This window comes from Somniosus microcephalus, chromosome 2 (assembly GCF_052327205.1).
Source record: "Somniosus microcephalus isolate GS21.2 chromosome 2, FLI_Smic_1.0, whole genome shotgun sequence".
Taxonomy (NCBI): Eukaryota; Metazoa; Chordata; class Chondrichthyes; order Squaliformes; family Somniosidae; genus Somniosus; species Somniosus microcephalus.
The window spans coordinates 355637542-355660114 of record NC_140988.1 but is presented as its reverse complement, the minus strand read 5'-3'; the positions used below and the strand labels follow the sequence as shown (position 1 = coordinate 355660114).

Sequence of the window (22573 nt, the reverse complement as noted above, 5' to 3'; positions counted from 1 at the left end):
TGTTGAACTAAACAGTGCTTTTCTTGTTGTTAAGTGGACTGTGTGGAAAGTTCAAATAAACCAGACATTCATACAGAAGTCCATTTTTTCCCACTTTGTTTCTACGGTTAATGATGTGGAGACATTCATCATTAATGTTACCAGGATTTTCAATGAATTTTCATTATCATAGTATGATACAGCACAGAAGGAGGCCATTCGGCCCATCATTCTTGTGCCGGCTATCCAATAGAGCTATCCAATTAGTCCCACTCCTCTGCTCTTTCCCCATAGCCCTGTAATTTTTTCCCCTTAAGTATTTATCTAATTCCCTTTTGAAAGTTACTATTTAATCTGCTTCCACCACTCTTTCAGGCAGTGCATTCCAGATCATAACAACTCGCTGCGTAAAAAAATGTTTCCTCATGTCGCCTCTGGTTCTTTTGCCAGTCACCTATGAAACTATAACTATGTTAACATTACATTAGATGCATAAATCTCACATTTGTCAGTTTGCCATGGTTAGACTGAGGGAACAGACAAATGGCAACAAATTCCTTACGATCATATAGCCTTCTAAATGCCATGATCGGGAGCTTTGCAAGTAGTTGCATGCATTAAAAAAAATTGAGGGTTGATTTATTTTGTGAAGTTATAAGAAGGTGTCTGCATGTTGAAATGAAACTGCCTCTTTAAACAAATTGCAACTGCTAAGAGTGTTGACATCTGTGGTTTTTTTAAGGCAATCGTGGCCCAGTTGCATCTTAGAGGAAGACAGCTGCACCCGAAGTCGGTATTGCTCGTGTCATATCTGTCTCACACTGTGTGCAGTAAACACCATTCCCAAAGAATCCCTGCTTTTCTAGGCAATTTCTGCTTTATCTACAAACCAGAAAAACACACAACTTTGCCTCCGACTGTCTCACCCCTAAGTCCCCAAGGCAATGGCTTTCTGTCATTCCAAATCTATTTGGTACCTTTATGCAAACAACATATTTCCTGCTAGACTACAGCCAGGGGAAGAAAAAAAATACTGAGGCTGATACACTATTATGCACGTCAATAAAGGCAATGCCCGGCAATGTGAAATCTATTCCTGAAACTCAAAGAACACAGACTTTATTTAAAGAGACATTAACATCAGAGGAGATTATTCACACAAACTATTTAAAAAATCTTGTTGACAAGAAATTTTGATCACTAGCTGTAGTATAAGCAAGAAAAAATGCTGCTTGCCACATCTTTTTTAATACCTGAGAAAGGGCAGAGAGCCAAATCTGCTCCCCCTTTTCTCAGTGCATCCTGGAAATCAAGGCACCGTTCTGTCCTACTTGCTGCTGTGTAATATAACCAATTATTGGGGATATTTTCCTCTTTTGTTTAGAAAGGGTTACTAAGGAACCTTATTATTGACAGAATTTCATGACTGCCAATCAAAATGGTGGCCGAGTCCAAGCGATTGTGTAACCTGACTTTGTTGGTAGAAAACCAGCCAATCCAGATACAGCTGTAAGGACTTCTCAGATAGCTAAACAGTACAACTAACAGAAAAGCTCAGTAATCCAGCTATAGTGAGCACAAGAATTTTGTTTCATAAGAACATAAGAAATAGGAGCAAGAGTAGGCAACGGGGCCCCTCGAGCCTGCTCCGCCACTCAATAAGATCATGGCCGATCTTCTACCTCAACTCCACTTTCTCACCCTATCCCCATATCCCTTGATTCCCAAGAATAATCTCTTGACATTAACATCTAATGTCAATTCCTCTTTAAATAAAATCTGTGTTATCCTTTGGGCTTGAGGCATAGGCTGGAATTTTTACCTGTAGACCCACTGGGAGCGGGAGGGGTCGGTACAGCCCACTCCACAGCGTGCCTGTGACGTCGCGGACAGGTTCCCCGCCCAGTCGGGTGGGGCATGCTGGACAAGAAGCCGCAACCCCAGGTAGGTGCGAGCCCCGACTCCAGGGCGATCCAATTGCCTTCCAGTGCCATGACTCTGCAAAAGTGGAGTAATGTTCCAAATTGTCCCAAGAGGCTCAGTTCTCTAAAAACTGTCCATCTACAAATAGTACACTGTTCTATTAGAAATACCAGATGACACAACTGATTTTTTTTTTTAATGTGCAGGGCTCCTACATTCCGATGATGTGGACTCCATACAAGCACGTGTTGGCCTGCAGATTGCGCATAGTTTCCGCCCAGGTATCAGCTTAATCTGGACAGAATCAAATGAAAGGTAGCTAAAGATCACGGAATTTTGAGCAGAAGTGAGATGCGCCCATAACCACTTTACGCTGGCGTCTCTGCGGTCTATTACGTTGGTTTAAAAGTCCCTTTGCCCAAAACAGTCCCCGCCCACCAAACTGGCCACGCCCCCAGGTCGTAATGGCGATTTTCTTCAGATGGCGCCCGTTTGGGGGTGTTCATCGCATTGCGCCCAGACTCTCGGGTGCACAGGCACCCGTGGTCACACGGATCCAGCGTTAGTCATCTGACCTGCGGTGACCAGCAGTCAGTTGAAACCACTGACACAGGTCTGCTTCTCCTGCTGCAGCAATGACTTTAAATTCAGCTTAAATTCAGTCAACTGATTGGCCCTTGGTACACAAGACCCGTGACCAACAGTCAACTGAAGCCACATGGGTGTGTCCTGCTCTGCTGCAGTAATTAGTTAATTGAAGACAGCAGTCAATTGTAGCTGCAGGACAGAGAGCAAAGTATCTTACCTTGAGATCTCCAGCCTCACACTTTATACCACTCCACCCAGCACATTGAGCCACCACTGGCCCTTTTCCAGTCTCAAACTGATTGCGCTAATTTTACGTTTGGGCTTATGCAAATGAGTTTGTGCGGAAACTTCAGCGTAAATAAACTGGTGGAGCGTCTACGCACATTTTGCCGATACACCCCTGGTGGAAACTCCAGGTTGTTGTCGCCGTATGCACTAAGATCAATCTCTTTCTCCTTACGTTGCCGGTTGCCTCTTCTATTTGTTAACAAACTGACGTCGTTTTGCAAATGGGAGCAGAGCTCTTGCTTTCTGGACCAGGTCAGACAGGCACCAAGTAACGACAAGCAAGCAAGGTTTAGAGATTGTTATCTAATGGCTGGCAGCAAAATTTTCTGTATCTCCACATCACCATTGCAAGATAGAAACCAAGGGGAATAAAATCAAGACTATCACTGTAAAAAGTAGAGAGGAGTCTGGATTGTCCAAAGATATTAAGGTTTGCTCTGCCCAAAGGTATCTATGTGCATTGAGAAAGATAGAAAGAATTTGTATTGATATAGCACCATTCATGAACTCATGAAGTCTTTCAGTTAAGAACATAAGAAATAGGAGCAGGAGTAGGTCATTTGGGCCTTCGAGCCTGCTCCGCCATTCAATCCGATCATGGCTAATCTTCTAACTCATCTCCACTTTCCTGCACTATCCCCATATCCCCTGATACCCTTAATATTCAATCTATCGATCTCTGTCTTGAATATACTCAACGACTGAGCGTTCACAGCCCTCTGGGGTAGAAAATTCCAAAGATTCACCACCCTCTGAGTGAAGACATTTCTCCTTATCTCAGTCCTAAATGGCCAACCCCTTATTCTGAGACTGTGACCCCGGTTCTAGACTCCCCAGCCAGAGCAAACGTCCTCCCTGCATCTACCCTGTCAAGCCCTGTAAGAATTTTGTACTTTTCAATCAGATCACCTCTCATTCTTCTAAATTCTAAAGAATATAGGCCTAGTCTACTCAATCTCTCCTCATAGGACAATCCCCCATCCCAGGAACCAATCTGGTGAACTTTCATTGCACTCCCTCTACAGCAAGTATATCCTTCCTTAGGTAAGGAGACCAATACTCCAGGTGTGGTCTATATAATTGCAGTAAGACATCTTTACTCTTATACTCAATTCCTTTTGTGATAAAGGCAAACATACCATTTGCTTTCCTAATTCTTTGTTGTACCTACATAAGAACATAAGAAATAGGAGCAGGAATAGGCCACTTGGCCCCTCGAGCCTGCTCCGCCATTCAATAAGATCATGGCTGATCTTGGGCTCAAAGCCACTTCCCTGCCCGCTCCCCATAATCCTTCACTCCCTTATCTTGCAAAAACCTGTCTATCTCCACCTTAAATGTATTTAATGACCCAGCCTCCACAGCTCTCTGGGGCAGAGAATTCCACAGATTTACTACCCTCTGAGAGAAGAAATTCCTCCTCATCTCAGTTCTAAAAGGGCGACCCTTTATTCTGAAACTATGCCCCCGAGTTCTAGATTTTCCCACGAGGGGAAACATCCTCTCTGCATCTACCTTGTCGAGCCCCCTCAGTATCTTATATGTTTCAATAAGATCACCTCTCATTCTTCTAAATTCCAATGAGTATAGGCCCAACCTGCTCAACCTTTCTTCATAAGTCAACCCCCTCATCTCAGGAATCAACCGAGTGAATCGTCTCTGAACTGCCTCCAATGCAAGTATATCCTTCCTTAAATAAGGAGACCAAAGCTGTACGCAGTACTCAAGGTGTGGTCTCACCAATACCCTATACAGTTGTAACAGGACTTCCCTGCTTTTATACTCCAACCCCCTTGCAATCAAAACGAACATTCCATTTGCCTTTTTGATTACTTGCTGTAACTGCATGCTAACTTTGTGTTTCATGCACAAGGACCCCCAGTTCCCTCTGAACTGTAGCATTTTGTAATCTCTCTCCAGTTAAATAATAATCTGCTTTTTTATTTTTCCTGTCAAAGTGGATAACCTCGCACTTTCCCATGTTATACTGCATCTGCCAAATGTCTGCCCACTCACTTAGCCTGTCTATATCCCATTGCAGATTCTTTCAGTCAGCTGCACAACTTGCTTTCCCACCTATCTTTGTATCATCCACAAACTTGGCTACATTACACTCGGTCCCTTCATCCAAGTCATTAATGTAGATTGTAAATAGTTGAGGCCCCAGCACCGATCCCTGTGGCACCCCACTAGTTACCGTTTGCCAACTGGAAAATGACCCATTTATCCCGACTCTCTGCTTTCTGTTAGTTAGCCAACTCTCTATCCGTGCTAATATATTACCCCCAACTACGTGAGCTCTTATCTTGTGCAGTAACCTTTTATGTGGCACCTTATCGAATGCCTTCTGGAAATCCAAATACACCACATCCACTGGCTCATATTTATCTATCCTGCTCGTTACATCCTCAAAGAACTCCAGCAAATTTGTTAAACATGATTTCATTTCATAAAACCATGCTGACTCTGCTTGACTGATTTTCCAAATGCCCTGCTACCGCTTCCTTAATGAAGGACTCCAGCATTTTCCCAATGACAGATGTTAGGCTAACTGGTCTATAGTTTCCTGCTTTCTGTCTCTCTCCTTTCATAAATAGGGGTGTTACATTTGCGGTTTTCTAATCCGCTGGGACCTCTCCAGAGTCCAGGGAATTTTGGTAGATTGCAACCAAAGCATCCACTATCTCTGCAGCCACTTCTTTTCAGACCCTGGGGTGCAGGCCATCTGGTCCAGGGGACTTGTCGTCTTTTAGTCCCATTATTTTACCAAGTACTTTTTCCTTAGTGATAGTGATTGTCTTTAGTTCCCCCCTTCCTGTGGCCCCTTGATTATCCATTATTGGGATGTTGTTAGTGTCTTCTACCTGCGTGTTAACTTTCAGTGATTCGTGTACAAGGACATCCAGGTCCCTCTGAACACCAACATTTCCCAATCTCTCACCATTTAAAAAATACTCTGCTTTTCTATTTTTCCTACCAAAGTGGATAACTTCACATTTCTCCACATTATATTTCATTTGCCATGTTCTTGCCCACTCACTTAGCCTGTCTATATCCCCTTGAAGCCTCTTTGCATCCTCCTCACAATTTACAATACCACCCAGCTTTGTATCATCAGCAAACTTGAATATATTACATTTGGTCCCCTCATCCAAATCATTGATGTAGATTGAAATAGCTGAGGCCCAAGCACTGATACTTGCGATACCCCACTAGTTACAGCCTGCTAACCTGAAAATGACCCGTTTATTCCTACTCTCTGTTTTTTGTCCATTAACCAATCCTCAATCCATGCTAGTATATTACCCCCAATCCCATGAGTCCTAATTTTGTTTAATAAACTCTTGTGTGTCATGTCATCGAATGCCTTCTGAAAATCCAGATACACCACATCTACTGTTTCCCCCTTATCTATTCTGTGAGTTACAACCTCAAAAAACTTTTAACAGATTCATCAAACATGATTTCCCTTTCATAAATCCATGCTGACTCTGCCCAATCCTATTATTATTTTCTAAGTGTCCTGTTACCACGTCCTTGATAATAGATTCTAGCATTTTCCCTACTGCTGATGTCAGGCTAACTGGTCTGTAGTTCCCCGTTTTCTCTCTCCCTCCTTTCTTAAATAGTGGGGTTACATTTGCTATCTTCCAATCTGCGGGAACCATTCTAGAAGCTATGGAATTTTGGAAGATGACAAACAATGCATCCACTATCTCTATAGCCACCTCTTTCAAAACCCTAGGATGTAGGCCATCTGGTCCAGGGGATTTATCGACTTTCAGTCCCATTAATTTCTCCAGTACTAGGTGAGGTGAGAGTGACTGCCCTTGACATCAAGGCAGCATTTGACCGAGTGTGGCATTAAGGAGCCCTAGCAAAACTGAAGTCAATGGGAATCGGGGGAGAAAACTCTCCACTGACTGGAGTCATACCTAGCAGAAACGAAGATGGTTATGGTGGTTGGAGGTCAATCATCACAGCCCCAGGACATCGCTGCAAGAGTTCCTCAGGGCAGTGTCCCAGGCCCAACCATCTTCAGCTGCTTCATCAATGACCATCCCTCCATCATAAGGTCAGAAGTGGGGATGTTCGCTGATGACTGTATAGTGTTAAGTACCATTCGCAACTCCTCAGATAATGAATCAGTCCATGCCCGCATGCAGCAAGACCTGGACGGTATTCAGGCTTGGGCTGATAAGTGGCAGGTAACATTTGCGTCACACAAGTGCCAGGCAATGACTATCTCCAACAAGCGAGCGCCTAACCACCGCCCTTGATAATCAATGGTATTACCATTGCTGAATCCCCCACCATCAATATCCTGGTCAGAGGCTAGGTATTCTGCGGTGAGTGTCTCACCTTCTTACTCCCCAAAGCCTTTCCAGAATCTACAAAGCACAAATCAGGAGTGTGATGCAATACTCTCCACTTGCCTGGATGAGTGCAGCTCCAACAACATTCAAGAAGCTCAACACCATCCAAGACAAAGCAGCCCGCTTGATTGGCACCCATTCCACCACCTTAAACATTCACTTCCTCCACCACCGGCGTACCGTGGTTGCAGTGTGTACCATTATAAGATGCACTGCAGCAACTCGCCAAGGCTTTTTTGACAGCACCTCCTAAACCCGCGAACTCTACCACCTAGAAGGACAAGGGCAGCAGGCACATGGGAACACCACCACCTCCAAGTTCCCCTCCAAGTGACACACCATCATGACTTGGCAGTATATCGCCGTTCCTTCATCGCCACTGGGTCAAAATCCTGGAACTCCCTCCCTAACAGCACTGTGGGAATACCTTCACTACACGGACTGCAGCGGTTCAAGAAGGCGGCTCACCATCACTTTCTCAAGGGCAACTAGGGATGGGCAATAACTGCTGGCCTTGCCAGGGACGCCCACATCCCATGAACGAATAAAACTAATTTCTTTCAGTTCCTCATTCTCGGTAGACCCTTGGTTCTCCATTATTTCCGGAAAGTTTTTTGTGTCTTCTTCTGTGAAGACAGATACAAATTTTGCCAGCCGAGATGAGTTGGAGGCAGGATTGCTGCGTTACGGGTTCTAGTCCCGCCCCCAGCGACGTTTGACGAACAGACATTATTTTCCCTCGATTGGCCTTGCTAAGCCTGCCCTGCGGGCTTGCCGTCCAGTTAAGGGAAAGCCGGTGTCAGATGACGTCAGTGCATGATGTTTCATCTGCTGGTTTTCTTAAAGGGACAGACCCCATAATTTTCTGACAGTTGAATTGTCAGTGTTTGACAGCATTGAGGTGCAGTCAAACACTGACAAACACTGTCCAAAGGTGAGCCCTTGCACCGAGGCTGACCAATGACTCTCGCCTTAGGAGAAAACAGATGGCAGCTGCATGTGAGATTGCAGAAGCCATCTGTCAATTCTCCCGATCAGATGAGGCTTCACAGAAATATCAAATCTTGTCACCTGCAGATACATATAAACAGAATAAAAGTATTTCTCACTACATTCTCTCACCTGTCATACTTACCTGTGCACAATTGCACCCATCACACTACCTCTGCAGCTGTCATTTGCACACTTACACTGCAGCAGACCCACTGCTCGCCTCGAGGACCCTGGCGGGGTTTCCTGCCGTCGTGAAGCCCGCATCAGCAGGCTGAAAATGGGGAAAAGCCTCTTAACTGCCTGTTAACAGGCAGTTAATTGGCTCTAATCCCCTTCCCACTGCTAGGAAACGGGTTTCTGCGCGAGTCGGGGACCCACCTCCTGGGAAGATGGTTCGGAGGCGGGTTGGGAGCGGGGTTGGGACCCGCTCCCAATTGTTCCCATTTTCCCAGCAGTCCTGCCTCTAATCCTGCCTCCTCAGGGCTGGGAAAATCCAGCCCAAAGTATTTGTTTAATTTCTCTGCTATTTCCTTATTCCCCATTATAATTTCTCCTGTCTCTGCCTGTAAGGGACCCACATTTAGTTTTCCTTTTTACATAGCTATAGAAGCTTTTACAGTCTGTATTTATGTCTCTCGCTAATTTACTCTCATATTCTATTTTCCCTTTCTTCATCAATTTCTTGGTCCTCCTTTGCTGAATTCTAAAATCCTCCCAATCCTCAGGCATACTACTCATTTTGGCAACATTATAAGCCTCTGCCTTTGATCGAATACTATCTTTAACTGCTCTTGTTATCCACGGTTGGACCACTCTTCCTGTGGGGTTTCTGTGCCTTAAAGGAATGTATAATCGTTGTAAATTATGTATTAATTTTTTTAATGCTAGCCATTGCATGTCTACCGTCATACCTTTTAATGTCGTTTCACAATCTACCTTAGCCAACTCGCCCCCCATACTTACGTAGTTTGCTTTGTTTAGATTTAAAACCCTAATTTTGGATTTAACTAAACTACTTTCAAACTCAATATAAAATTCTAGCATATTATGGTCACTCTTCCCTAATGGCCCCTTTAAGGGGTTAATAAAAGGTTATTAATTAAACCTTTTCTCGTTGTTCAATACAAGATCTAAAATAGCCTCTTCCCTAGTTGGTTCCTCAACATACTGGTCCAGAAAACTATCTTGCATACATTCCATGAATTCATCCTCCACACTATTTGGTTTGCCCAGTCTATATGTAGATTAAAGTCCCCCATGATTACTGTATTACCCTTGTTACATGTGCCTCTAATTTCCTGATTTATACTCTGTCCTACATTACAACTACTGTTTGGGGGCCGATAAACAACTCCCACCAATGTTTTCTGCCCCTTGTTGTTTCTTAGCTCCACCCAAACTGATTCTACTTCTTGATTTTCCGAGCCAAAATCCTTGCTCTCTACTGTGTTTATCCCATCCTTTATTATCGGGGCTACCCCTCCTCCCATTCCATTTTGCCTATCTCTTCTAAAAGTTAAGTACCCTGGAATATTTAGTTTCCAACCTTGGCCACAATGTAACCACGTCTCCGTAATGGCTATTAGATCAAACCTATTAACTTCTATCTCCGCTATTAATTCATCTATTTTGTTGCGAATGCTTCGCACATTCAGATATAGTACCTTTAGCTTTGACTTATTTCTATTTTTCCCTGATGTCACCTTAGTCACTGATGCCTCATTACCTTTGTTACTCGCTCTGTCCCTTCCTGGCCTACTCTGCTTATTTTTACCCAAAATTCTACTCTGCCTAGAGCCTTGACATTTTTCTCACTGCTTTTAAATTTACTCTTTCCTAAATTCTCCCCCCCCCCCTCCCCCCCCACTTCATTAGTTTAAAGCCCTGTCTACTGCCCTAGTTATTCGGTTCGCCAGGACACTGGTCCCAGCCCGGTTTAAGTGGAGCCCATCCCAACGGAACAGCCCCCTCTTTCCCCAGTACTGGTGCCAGTGCCCCATGAAATGAAATCCTTTCTTCCCACACCACTGTTTGAGCCACGCATTTAAACCTCTAATCTGTTTGCATCTATGCCAATTTGCCTGTGGCTCAGGTAACAATCCAGATATTATTACCTTTGACAAGTTTAACCGAGGCCTTGTCTGCACGCTCAGGTGGACGTGAAAGATCCCATGGCATTTTTAGAAGAGCAGGGGAGTTATCCCCGGTGTCTTGGCCAATATTTAACCCTCAATCAACATCACTAAAACAGATTATCTGGTCATTATCACACTGCTGTTTGTGGGAGCTTGCTGTTTGGCGGGTAGCTAATGTTACCCCACTGTTCAACAAGGTGGTAGAGAGAAAACGGGGAATTAAGCCTGACATCAGTAGTGGGGAAAATGCTAGAGTCCATTATAAAAGATGTAATAGCAGAGCACTTGGAAAACAGTGACCTGATCGGACAAAGTCAACATGGATTTACAAAAGGTAAATCGTACTTGACTAATCCACTGGAATTTTTTGAGGATGTAACTGGTAAAATAGATAAGGGAGAACCAGTGGATGTGGTGTATTTGGACTTTCAAAAGGCTTTCAATAAGGTCCCACATAAGAGATTAGTGTGTAAAGTTAAGGCATATGGGATTGGGGGCAAGGTATTGACTTGGATAGAGAACTGGTTGGCAGACAGAAAGCAAAGAGTTGGAATAAACGGCTCTTTTTCCGAGTGGCAGGCAGTGGCTAGTGGGGTACCGCAGGGATCGGTCCTTGGACCCCAGCTATTCACAATATATATTAATGATCTGGACGAGGGAACTAGATGTAATATCTCCAAGTTTGCAGACGACACAAAGCTTTGGTGTGTGTGCTGTGGGAGGATGCCGAGAAACTCCATGTTTGATTTGGACAGGTTGGGTAATTGGGCAGAAGCATGGCAGATGCAATATAACATGGATAAATGCGAGGTTATCCACTTTGGTGTCAAAAACAAGAAGGCAGATTATTATCTGAATGGCAATAGATTGGGAGAAGGGGAAGTGCAATGAGACCTGGGCGTCCTTGTGCACCAGCCGCTGAAGGTAAGCATGCAGGTGCAGCAGGCGGTTAAGAAGGCAAATGGTATGTTGGCCTTCGTAGCGAGAGGGTTTGAGTACAGGAACAAGGATGTCTTGCTGCAGTTGTACAGGGCCTTGGTGAGACCACATCTTGAATATTGTGTGCAGTTTTGGTCGCCTTATCTGAGGAACGATGTTCTTGCCATGGAAGGAGTGCAGCGAAGATTCACCAGGCTGATACCTGGGATGGCAGGAATGACGTATGAGGAGAGATTGGGTCGATTGGGCTTGTACTCGCTGGAGTTTAGAAGAATGAGAGGGGATCTCATTGAAACTTATAAAATTCTAACAGGACTAGACAGACTAGATGCAGGAAGGATGTTCCCAATGGTCGGGGAGTCCAGAACCAGGGGTCACAGTCTAAGGATAAGGGGTAAGCCATTTAGGACAGAGATGAGGAGGAATTTCTTCACCCAGAGAGTGGTGAACCTGTGGAATTCTCTACCACAGAAGGCAGTAGAGGCCAATTCATTAGATATATTCAAGAAGGAGTTGCATATATTTCTTAAGGCTAAAGGGATCAAGGGATATGGGGAGAAAACAGGAACAGGGTACTGAATTTGGATGATCAGCCATGATCGCATTGAATGGCGGAGCAGGTTCGAGGGGCCGAATGGCCTACTCCTGCTCCTATCTTCTATGTTTATATTTCTATGTCTGCAAATTGGCTGTCACATTTCCTACATTAGAACAGTGACTACACTCCAAAAAAAATTATTCATTGGTTGTAAGTGCATTGGGACGTCCGGTGGTCGTGAAAGGCGCTGTATAAATGCAAGTCGTTCATATATCCTTTCTTTCAAAGGGCTTGAGGTACTTTGAAGTGTATTCACTGTTGTATTGTAGGTACAAGTAGAATATAGCACGAAGAAAACCAAAAAGGTCATGGTTGACAATGAAAATAATTGTGTTATATAATATAAAGAAAATGCAAATCCCTCAGGAGGAACCGCCGTTCCCTCCTGAAGATGCAAGAAACTATCCAAGAGCAGATTGATGACAATGTCGCAACTGAATCTTGTCATTCACCACCAGAACAATCTCATGAAAACACATCAGACTTACCCGTGCTGAGAAGATCCACACGTGAAGTAAAAAAGCCTGATAGACTTAATCTTTGAGTATAAAGTAAAGCTTTGAAAATGTGTTGACTGTTGTGAAAATGTTTATGTTTATAGAGCACTAACAAAAGTGTTATTGATATCATCTTTATCGTTTTTCTTGAAAGTTGATTGATATTGATTTTGTTTAACCTCAAAGAAAGGGGGATGTAATGATCAATAACATGTCATTCTAGAATAGTACACTAGATGGAGCCGTACAGCTGTATAGAGCTGTATATTTAATTGTATGTGTTTAAGACTACACTACCCACGATGCACTAGGCTACCCACAAGGCAGTAGGCAAGATGGCTGCCCGCACACAGAAGTACACATGCTGAATCTCTACAGATGCTGTACCTAGAGAATGTGTACTGAATAAATGACTAGCTAGAAGCTAGCTGTTCATAATAAGAATGTCTAGTTATTAATGAACATAACAGCAAGTTGTTCATATTTCCTTTCTTTCAAAGCGCTTGAGGTACTTTGAAGTGTATTCACTGTTGTACTGTAGGTACAAGTAGAATATAGCACGAAGAAAACCAAAAAGGTCATGGTTTACAATGAAAATAATTGTGTTATATAATAAAAAGAAAATGCAAATCCTCAATGAGTCAGACATCAGTTGTGCCACGTTCACACTACAGTACCTGTGAAAGGTTATGTTCTATCTGTTATTATTTAATCCAATTTCCCATTAACTTAATACAGAGATTGAAGACCTTTCTTTAGATGAAGTGAAATAATGTACCCTCAAAAGTTCAAGACGCGTGGCAGTTACTGTGTAAATAGTTTGTTATATAGCTTTTATATGGGGATAAGGACTAACTCATAACTTGTGAAAAAATGCTAAACAGATAATTACAGGTACTGACTGCCTCTTGTTGATCTATGAATGCTGTATTACAAAATTGTTCGTAAGAAAAACTTCACAGCCTGTCCATATAAACGAGCAGTAGCCAAAAGGCAGTAACTGTTGCCAGGGTTACAGCTGTGACAATATTTTTTTTTAAACAGTCGACAGTCATCACAGGGCCAACAACATGAATTTATAATGAGAGTCTGCTGTATATTTATATTAAATTTAGGATCTGGGTAATTCAAATAAAGTCGTTATTATATTATGTTTCAAGTACAGATTTTATTACATTTGTGGTGGCATGGCTACAAAATGTGCACACGCATATAAATATTTATCCGACACATTTCCTAATATTACAAGAGACAAATGCAGACAGCAAATTAGAAAATAAAATAGGGTGGAGAGCATGTCTGAGACAAGGCCTTGGATGAATGTGATTTAAAATTGGATGTTCCATCTTAGTGAAAATCAGGAATGAGTGTGTTTAGGAAATGTCAGTCGGGATTCAGTCGCTCTTACCATAGAACCATGTATATTTGCAGCACAGATTACTCTTACTTGGCCCGTTATGTCTGGGCTGGCTATTTGCTAGAGTAATTAAAAACGAATCCACTGCCCTGTTCTCTCTCCATATCCCAGCAGCTTCTTCCTTGAACAGAGGCCCAACCAGTCCCCATCCACCACCACCCACCTCCGCCTGGCTGAACTTGTTCTCACATTGAACAACTTCTTCTTTGACTCCACTCACTTCCTCCAAATAAAATGTGTTGCTATGGGAACACGTGTGGGTCCTAGCTATGCCTGCCTTTTCATGGGATATGTGGAACATTCTTTGTTCCAGTCCTACTCAGGTCCCCTCCCTCACCTCTTTTTCCAGTACATTGATGACTGTATCAGTACCGTTTCCTGCTCTCGCCCTGAACTAGAAAATTTCATACACTTTGCTTCAAATTTCCACCCTTCCCTCATCTTCACATGGTCCATCTCCGACTCTTCCGTTCGCTTCCTTGACTTCTCTGTCTCCATTTCTGGGGCTAGGCTCTCAACAAACATCCACTATACGCCCACTGACTCCCACAGCTACCTGGATTACACTTCCTCTCACCCCGTTTCCTGTAAGGACTCTGTCCCATTCTCCCAATTTCACCGTCTCCATCGCATCTGCTCTGACAATGACACCTTCCATACTACTGCTTCCGATATGTCTTTCTTTCTCCACAACCGAGGATTCCCCTCTACCATGGTTGACACAGCCCTTGACCGTGTCCATTCTATTTCCCGCACTCTCACCCCTTCCCCTCCCTCCCAGAACCACGATAGGGTTCCCCTTGTCCTCACCTTTTACCCCACCAGCCTCCACATTCAACGGATCATCCTCTGCTATTTCCGCCACCTCCAGCGTGATCCCACCAGCAACCACTCATCCCCTCCCCTACCCTCCCCTTTCAGCATTCCGAAGGGACTGCTCCCTCCCTGGTCCACTCCTCAATCACCCCCAACAGCCCCTCCCCTTCCAGTGCAAGTGCAGGAGAGGCAACATCTGCCCTTTTACCTCTTCCCTTCCCACTGTCCAGGGCTCCAAACACCCCTTCCAGGTGAAACAGTGATTTACTTGTACTTCTTGCAATTTAGTATACTGTATTCGCTGCTCATGATACGGTCTCCTCTGCACTGGGGAGACCAAACACCGATTGGGTGACCGCTTTGCGGAACACCTCCGTTCATTCCACAAGAGTGACCCCGAGCTTCTGGTCGCCTGTCATTTTAATTCTCCGCTCCACTCCCACTCTGACCTCTCTGTCCTTGGCTGCTTACACTGTTCCAACGTAGCTCAACGTAAAATCAAGGAACAGCACCTCATCTTTCCAATTAGGCACTTTGCAGCCTTCTGGATTGAACATCGAGTTCAACAATTTCAGACCGTTACCTCTGCCCTTATTTTTTCAGATGGCAGCTGTTGCTGATTCTGCCATTCACATTAACACCTCTTCGAGACTCAACTTTTGTTTCTTTCCTTGTCCCATTACCATCTCCTTTTGCTTTGTACAATCATTGTCATTTAATCACTCCTGCCTTCCATCCTATCACAGACCTTCCCTTTTGTTCTTTCCTCCTCTCTCCCCTTTCCCTGCCCTGCACTTACTTAAAATCTGTTACTTCTCTAACTTTTTCCAGTTCTGATGAAAGGTTATTGACCTGAAACGTTGGGGTAGATTTTCCCGAACTTGTCGGGAAGAAGGCGGGACTTCCCCTTTCGGATTTCTGACCCGCCTACTTCGACGTCCGGCCAATCCGCGCGATTTTCCCTTGATTGACCTTGTTGAGCCCGCCCAGCGGGCTCAGCAGGCCAATTAAGGGCCACCCGGCAACAGGTGACGTCACAGACTGAAATTTCATCTGTCAAGAGTTTTTGACAGATGAAATATCAGTGTTTCACAGCTGTTTGAAGCTGTGAAACACTGACAGTCTGAGTTCTGACATGAGTCATTCTGCACAGACTCAGTTAGAACTCTTACTGGCACTCAAAGCTGAAGGCTGTCACTTTTGACAGATCGCAGCCGTTCAGCTTTCAGTTCCGGCTGAGTGATGGGCTCCCGACGGCTACAGGAAGAAAGGCTGTGAAGGTAAGTACAGGTAAGTAAAAGTTCTTTACACACTTTAGACACACCAAACACTCTTACCTTTACACTCATGCACCCATCACTCACCTGAGCGCCAACATCGCAACCCCTCCAACTCCTTCAACCCGACGGCCCGCCTGCTCTAACCTGGCGTGGTTTGGAGCCGTCGGGAAACCCACACGAAACCCCTCAAAATAGGGATTAGGCTAAAAACTGCCTGTTAACTACCTGTTAACAGGCAGTTAATTGGCACTAATCCCTTCCCGCCTGGTTTCGACGGGTCCCAGTGCGGGGCGGGTACCCGCCGCCCCTGAAACTTACGTGGGGCGGGGTTTTGGGCGGGATGGTGTCGGGACCCCCAAATTCGGGATTTTCAGCCCCCACCCGCCTGAAACCCCGCCCGACGGCTGGGGGAAAATCGGGGCCGTTAACTCTGTTTCTCTCTCCACAGATGCTGCCTGACCTGCTGAGTATTCCCAGCATTTTCTGTTTTTATCCCTGTAGCTTGTTTTCCTTAAAATATTTCACCAACTTTCCCTTAAAAGATGCAATGGTCCCTGCCTCAACTACACCCTGTGGCAAAGCATTCCATACGCTAACAACTCGCCACGTGAAGAAATCTCTCCTAACCACTCTTCATTCCTTCAGTTACAACTTTAAATTGATATTCCCCACCTGACTCACACCAATCAGTGGAAATAGTCTTTCCCTATTGATTAAAACCCTGGACAATTTAAAAACCATCCATTATGCTCAAAAAAGAAGAGTTAAAGGGTGAAAAATTCAGTTGTTTGCGCCTCCCATTAGCGTCTTAAGAGGGCGCTAATGGTACGCAAAGCAATGGTGATGTTTGCGCCGCTCGCAAAATTAATTAGACATTTTGCGGCGGCGCTAAACACTACCGCCATGATCTCCTGCGCCGGCAGATCGTGACATCAGTCGAGTGCGCAGCGTCCCGGTAACGCCCCGGACCGGATATTGAGTGGCGCCCGCTGCCTTACCGCCTGCCGCTAGCAACGACAGGTTGAGGGGAGCGTTTTGCAGTCATAAAAGGGACTGGGGCGTGCTATTTAAAGGTCACTGCTTCCTGCCTTTTTTTGTTGGTGACATTTTTGCACCACGCATTCTGAGAGAGAGAGACTTCTGGAGAGATTCAACACTGTGTGAAGGAGTTTGGGTACTGAGCAGCACTTTGCAGGCTCATTTTGATTTGCCCTTCCTTGCTTCACCAACGCTCTGAGGTAGCGCCTCGCTCCTCGGCCTTTGCGCCTTAAGACAGGTGTGAAGCGCCTGATTTAGCGCTCCAATCAGCTCCAGGAGCAATAAAAGCCAAGTTTGCCATCAGAGGCGATAATTAGCGCCAGGCGCTAGACTTTGCGCACGGCCGATAATGGCACCCCAAACGGGGCGATACTGAATTTTTCCCCCAAAGAGCAGGTATGAAGGAGTGCAACAGGACATAGAAAGGCTAGCAGAATGGGCAGACAAGTGGCAGATGGAATTTAATACTGAGAAGTGTGAGGTGGTGCATTTTGGCAGAAGGAACAGGGAGAGGCAATATACACTTAATACAGTAGCATAGTTTTAAAGAGTGTGCAGGGACAGAGGGACATGGGAGTTAATATGCATAGGTCCCTGAAGGTGGCAGGACACATTGAGAGAGTGGTTAGCAAAGCATATGGGATCTTGGGTTTCATAAATAGAGGTATTGAGTACAAAAGTAGAGAAGTTATGCTGAACCTTTATAAAGTGCTGGTTAGGCCACAACTGGAGTATTGCGTCCAGTTCTGGTCACCACACTTTAGGAAGGATGTGAAGGCCCTTGAGAGGGTGCAGAGGAGATTTACCAGAATGGTTCTGGGGATAGGGGACCTTAGCTACAAGGACAGGTTGGAGAAGCTGGATTTGTTTTCATTAGAGCAAAAGAGGTTGAGGGGTGATTTGATAGAGGTGTACAAGATTATGACGGGTTTGGATAGGCTAGACGGGGAAAGGCTGTTCCCACTAGTTGATGGTACAAGGACTAGGGGACACAGATTTAAGGTTTTGGGCAAGAGATACAAGGGGGATGTGAGGAAGAACTTTTTTACACAGCGAGTGGTGATGACCTGGAACTCGCTGTCGACGGAAGTGGACACACTCATTGTTTTCAAGGGGAGACTGGATAGGCACTTGAGGGAAATAAACTTGCAGGGCTACGGGGATAGAGCGGGGGAATGGGACTGACTCGATTGCTCTGCAGAGAGCTGGCACAGACTCAATGGGCCGAATGGCCTCCTTCTGTTCCGTTATGACTCTATGGGGGTGATTTTCATTCAGAAGTCGGGAAGGAGGCGGGACTACAACTTTCGGGGTTGTAGTCCCGCCTCCATCGAGATGCGACCAATCCACGTGATTTTGACTTGATTGACCTTGTTGAGCCCGCCCAGCGGGCTCAGCAGGCCAATTAAGGGCCACCCGGCAACAGGTGACGTCACAGACTGAAATTTCATCTGTCGAGACGTTTTGACAGATGAAATATCAGTGTTTCACAGCTGTTTGAACCTGTCAAACACTGATAGTCTTACTTCTAACCTGAATCCTTCTACACAGACTCAGTTAGAAATCTCACCGGCACAGAAAGCTGCAGGCTGTCACTTTTGACAGATCACAGCCATTCTGCTTTCTGTGCCGGTGAGATGATGGACTCCCGAAACCTAGAGGAAGGAAGGCTGTGAAGGTAAGTACAGGTAATTTAAACTTCTTTACACACTTTCGACACACCAAACACACTTACCTTTGCACTCATGCACCCATCACTCACCTGAACACCGACATCTTGACCCCTCCAAGTCCTTCATCCCGACGGCCTGACTCCTCTAACTTGGCGTGGTTTGGAGCCGTCGGGAATCCCACACTTCAACATCAAAAATAGGGACTAGGCTAAAAACTGCCTGTTAACTATCTGTTAACAGGCAGTTAATTGGCACTAATCCCTTCCCGCCTTGGGTAGGCGGGTCCCAGTGCAGGGCGGGTACCCGCCTCCTTTGAAACTTACCTGGAGGCGGGTTGGCAGCGGGATGGTGTCGGGACCACTGAATTCAGGACTTTAACCCCCCGCACGCCTCCAATCCCGACTCCACGGGTCAATGAAAATCGACCCCATGACTCTAAGTCTAATTGTGGAGGATGAAAATGTGTGGCGGAGATATTAAATAAATATTTGACACTGATTTTTACAATTCATGATCAAAGTGAGAGTGTTGATACACTAGAGGAGAATATGGAACAATTATTAGAGGTAACTGTAGAAAATCAATTAGCTCTGAAAAGTTAGCAGTAGTTAGGGTGGATAAGTCACCAGCCCCTGATGGCACTCACTCTGTACTACACTGGGAGAAGTCATAGAGCAGATTGCAGAGGCACAAGCCACAATTTTGCAATCCTGCTTAAATATTGAAAATTATACAGTTGGACTGAAGAGTAGCCAATTGAAAAAGGGGGCGATAGATAAACTAGGTAATAACAGGTCAGTTGCCAGGCCGATTGTCAGTTGTGGACAAACATGTAGGCCTCAATCCCCAGTGGTCCCCGGCTGTGAACTCCTGCTGCTTGTTTGCACTCCTGTCCACTGACCAGGCTGTCAATTTGGCTGTCTGTCCATCGAGAGTCTGCAGTGAATGATTTAAATGTGGCCGTGCCATTCAGATCGGCAGGGCCTCCACGTCCCCAGCCTTACCAGGTTTTCCCCATGTTAATGTGTTCCCTCCCCGCCTCCCTGTTAATATCACGACCTTAGAATCTATAATTGGAGATATATTTGTGAGTATTTAGAAATGCATGGGTTAATCAGACAGCCTGCGTGCATCTGTTAAATTTAAGCATTTTTTGAAGGGGACTGGATAGATAAAGGGAATGCAATAGATGTACTGTAGTGTGTATGGATTATCAGAAGGCATTCATAGAGTCATAGAGTCATAGAGTTATACAGCACAGAAAGAGGCCCTTCGGCCCATCGTGTCTGCGCCGTCCATCAAGCCCTGTCCAATCTAATCCCATTTTCCAGCATTTGGTCCATAGCCTTGTATGCAATGGCATTTCAAGTGCTCATCCAAATGCTTCTTGAATGCTGTGAGGGTTCCTTCCTCTACCACCCTTTTAGGCAGTGAGTTCCAGACTCCAACCACCCTCTGGGTGAAAAAGTTCCTCCTCAAATCCCCTCTAAACCTCCTGCCGCTTACCTTGAATCTATGCCCCCTTGTTATTGACCCCCCTACTAAGGGGAAAAGTTCCTCTTTATCTACCCTATCTATGCCCCTCATCATTTTGTACACCTCAATCAGGTCCCCCCTCAGCCTTCTTTGCTCCAAGGAAAACAACCCCAGCCTGTTTAGTCTTTCTTCATAGCTGAGGCGCTCCATCCCAGGTAACATCCTGGTGAATCTTCTCTGCACCCCCTCCAAAGCAATCACATCCTTCCTATAGTGAGGCGACCAGAACTGCACACAGTACTCCAGCTGTGGCCTTACCAGCGTTTTGTACAGCTCCATCATAACCTCCCTGCTCTTATACTCTATGCCTCGGCTAATGAAGGCAAGTATCCCAAATGCCTTTTTAACCACCTTATCTACCTGTTCCGCTGCCTTCAGGGATCTATGTACATGTACACCAAGGTCCCTCTGACCCTCTGTACTTCCTAGGGTCCTACCACTCATTGTGTATTCCCTTGCCTTATTTGTCCATCCAAAATGCATCACCTCGCACTTTTCAGGGTTAAATTCCATTTGCCACTTTTCCGCCCATCTGACCAACCCGTTTATATCGTCCTGTAGCCTGAGGCTTTCCTCCTCGCAATTTACCACCCCACCAATTTTCGTGTCATCTGTGAACTTACTGATCATACCTTTTACATTCTCCTCCAAATCATTTATGTAGATCACAAACAGCAAGGGACCCAGCACCGATCCCTGAGGTACCCCACTGGACACAGGCTTCCAGTCACAAAAGCAACCTTCGACCATCACCCTCTGCCTCCTGCCACTCAGCCAGTTTAGGATCCAACATGCCAAGGCACCCTGGATCCCATGGGCTCTTACCTTCTTGACCAGTCTCCTATGCGGGACTTTGTCAAAAGCCTTACTGAAGTCCATGTATACCACATCCACAGCATTTCCTTCATTCACACACCTAGTCACCCCCTCGAAAAATTCAATCAGATTGGTCAGACATGATTTACCCTTGACAAAGCCATGCTGACTATCCCCGATTAATCCTTGCCTCTCCAAGTGGAGACTAATTTTGTCCCTCAGAATCTTTTCCAATAATTTCCCTACCACAGATGTTCGGCTCACTGGCCTGTAATTCCCTGGTTTATCCCTGCTACCCTTCTTGAATAATGGTACTACGTTAGCTGTTCTCCAGTCCTCTGGTACATCCCCTGTGGCCAGAGAGGTTCTGAAAATTTGTGTCAGAGCCCCTGCAATCTCCTCCTTTGCCTCACACAGCAGCCTGGGATACATCTCGTCCGGGCCTGGGGATTTATCCACTTTTTGGCCTGCTAAAACCTCTAGTACCTCTTCCCTCTTGATGCTAATATGTTCAAGTATATCACAGTCCCCTTGCCCGATTTCTATGTCTACATCGTCTTTCTCCATAGTGAACACAGATGCAAAAAATTCATTTAAAACCCCGCCTACATCATCTGGCTCTACACACAGATTGCCACTTTGGTCCCTAATGGGCCCTACCCTTTCCCTGGTTATCCTCTTGCCCTTAATATACTTATAATTACATTCAGTAAGATGTTTCGCAAGGAAGCATTGTCTACTCGACCCTAGAAATGGCAGCTAAAATGGGTAAATTTCTTAATGCCCTCTTATCCATAACACAATGCATTCTTAAAACTATTTTATGTGAGAAAGATTTTTACATAGGCTATACATCACAGAAACAGGCCATTCGGCCCAACCAGTCCATGGCATCTTCTTAACATTAAATTGACTCATTTAATCAGTTATCATTGCCAAAACTGGTAAGATAATTGGCATAAAAGCCAGAGGAAGATGAAGAAATTTTTTCTTACGCAGCAAGTCGTTATGACCTGGAATGTACTAATTGGATAGCTCTTTCAAAGAGTCAGCACATTCACGGTGGGCCGAATGGCCTTTTGCTGTGCTGTATGATTCTATGAAAACAAATAACACTGTTGTATATTCTTTTTCTACTGGTGGAATGTGGGGAAGTTGGATCCTTGTTCTATAACAACTGTAGCGTTAAATATATATATGTAGCTGGACAATTACAGACTTGTATATACCAGCTGGTGGTCACTCCACACAGTGTGCTTTTATATTTCCATCCCCAATCTTGGAACATAAAATCTTACATAAGAACATAAGAACATAAGAAATAGGAGCAGGAGTAGGCCAATCGGCCCCTTGAGCCTGCTCCACCATTCAATAAGATCATGGCTGATCTGATCCTAACCTCAAATCTTCTATCACTCTGCATCCACCCGAACCCATGTGATCTCCCGGGAGAGTCAAAAAACCAGATAAAGACCCAATGGCCAATTTGGGAGAAAAAAATCTGGGAAATTCCTCTCCGACCCATCTAGATGATCGAAATTCTTCCAGGAGATCACTCTGTCCCTATATTTTCTACAGTACTTACCTTCTGTAAAGGCGATCTCCACCCCAGCCAGGAACAGGAATAAAACCATCTCCTGAAATCTAACACAGAATTAGAACACAGTAGGAGCAGAACCAG

The 22573-nt window shown here is 44.9% G+C and overlaps 1 protein-coding gene across 1 annotated transcript in view; it reads right to left on the bottom strand.

Moving 5' to 3' along the window:
* ctnna2 (catenin (cadherin-associated protein), alpha 2) overlaps positions 1-22573 on the bottom strand; it is a 1873786-nt gene that overhangs the window by 815834 nt on the left and 1035379 nt on the right. The window lies entirely within an intron of this gene.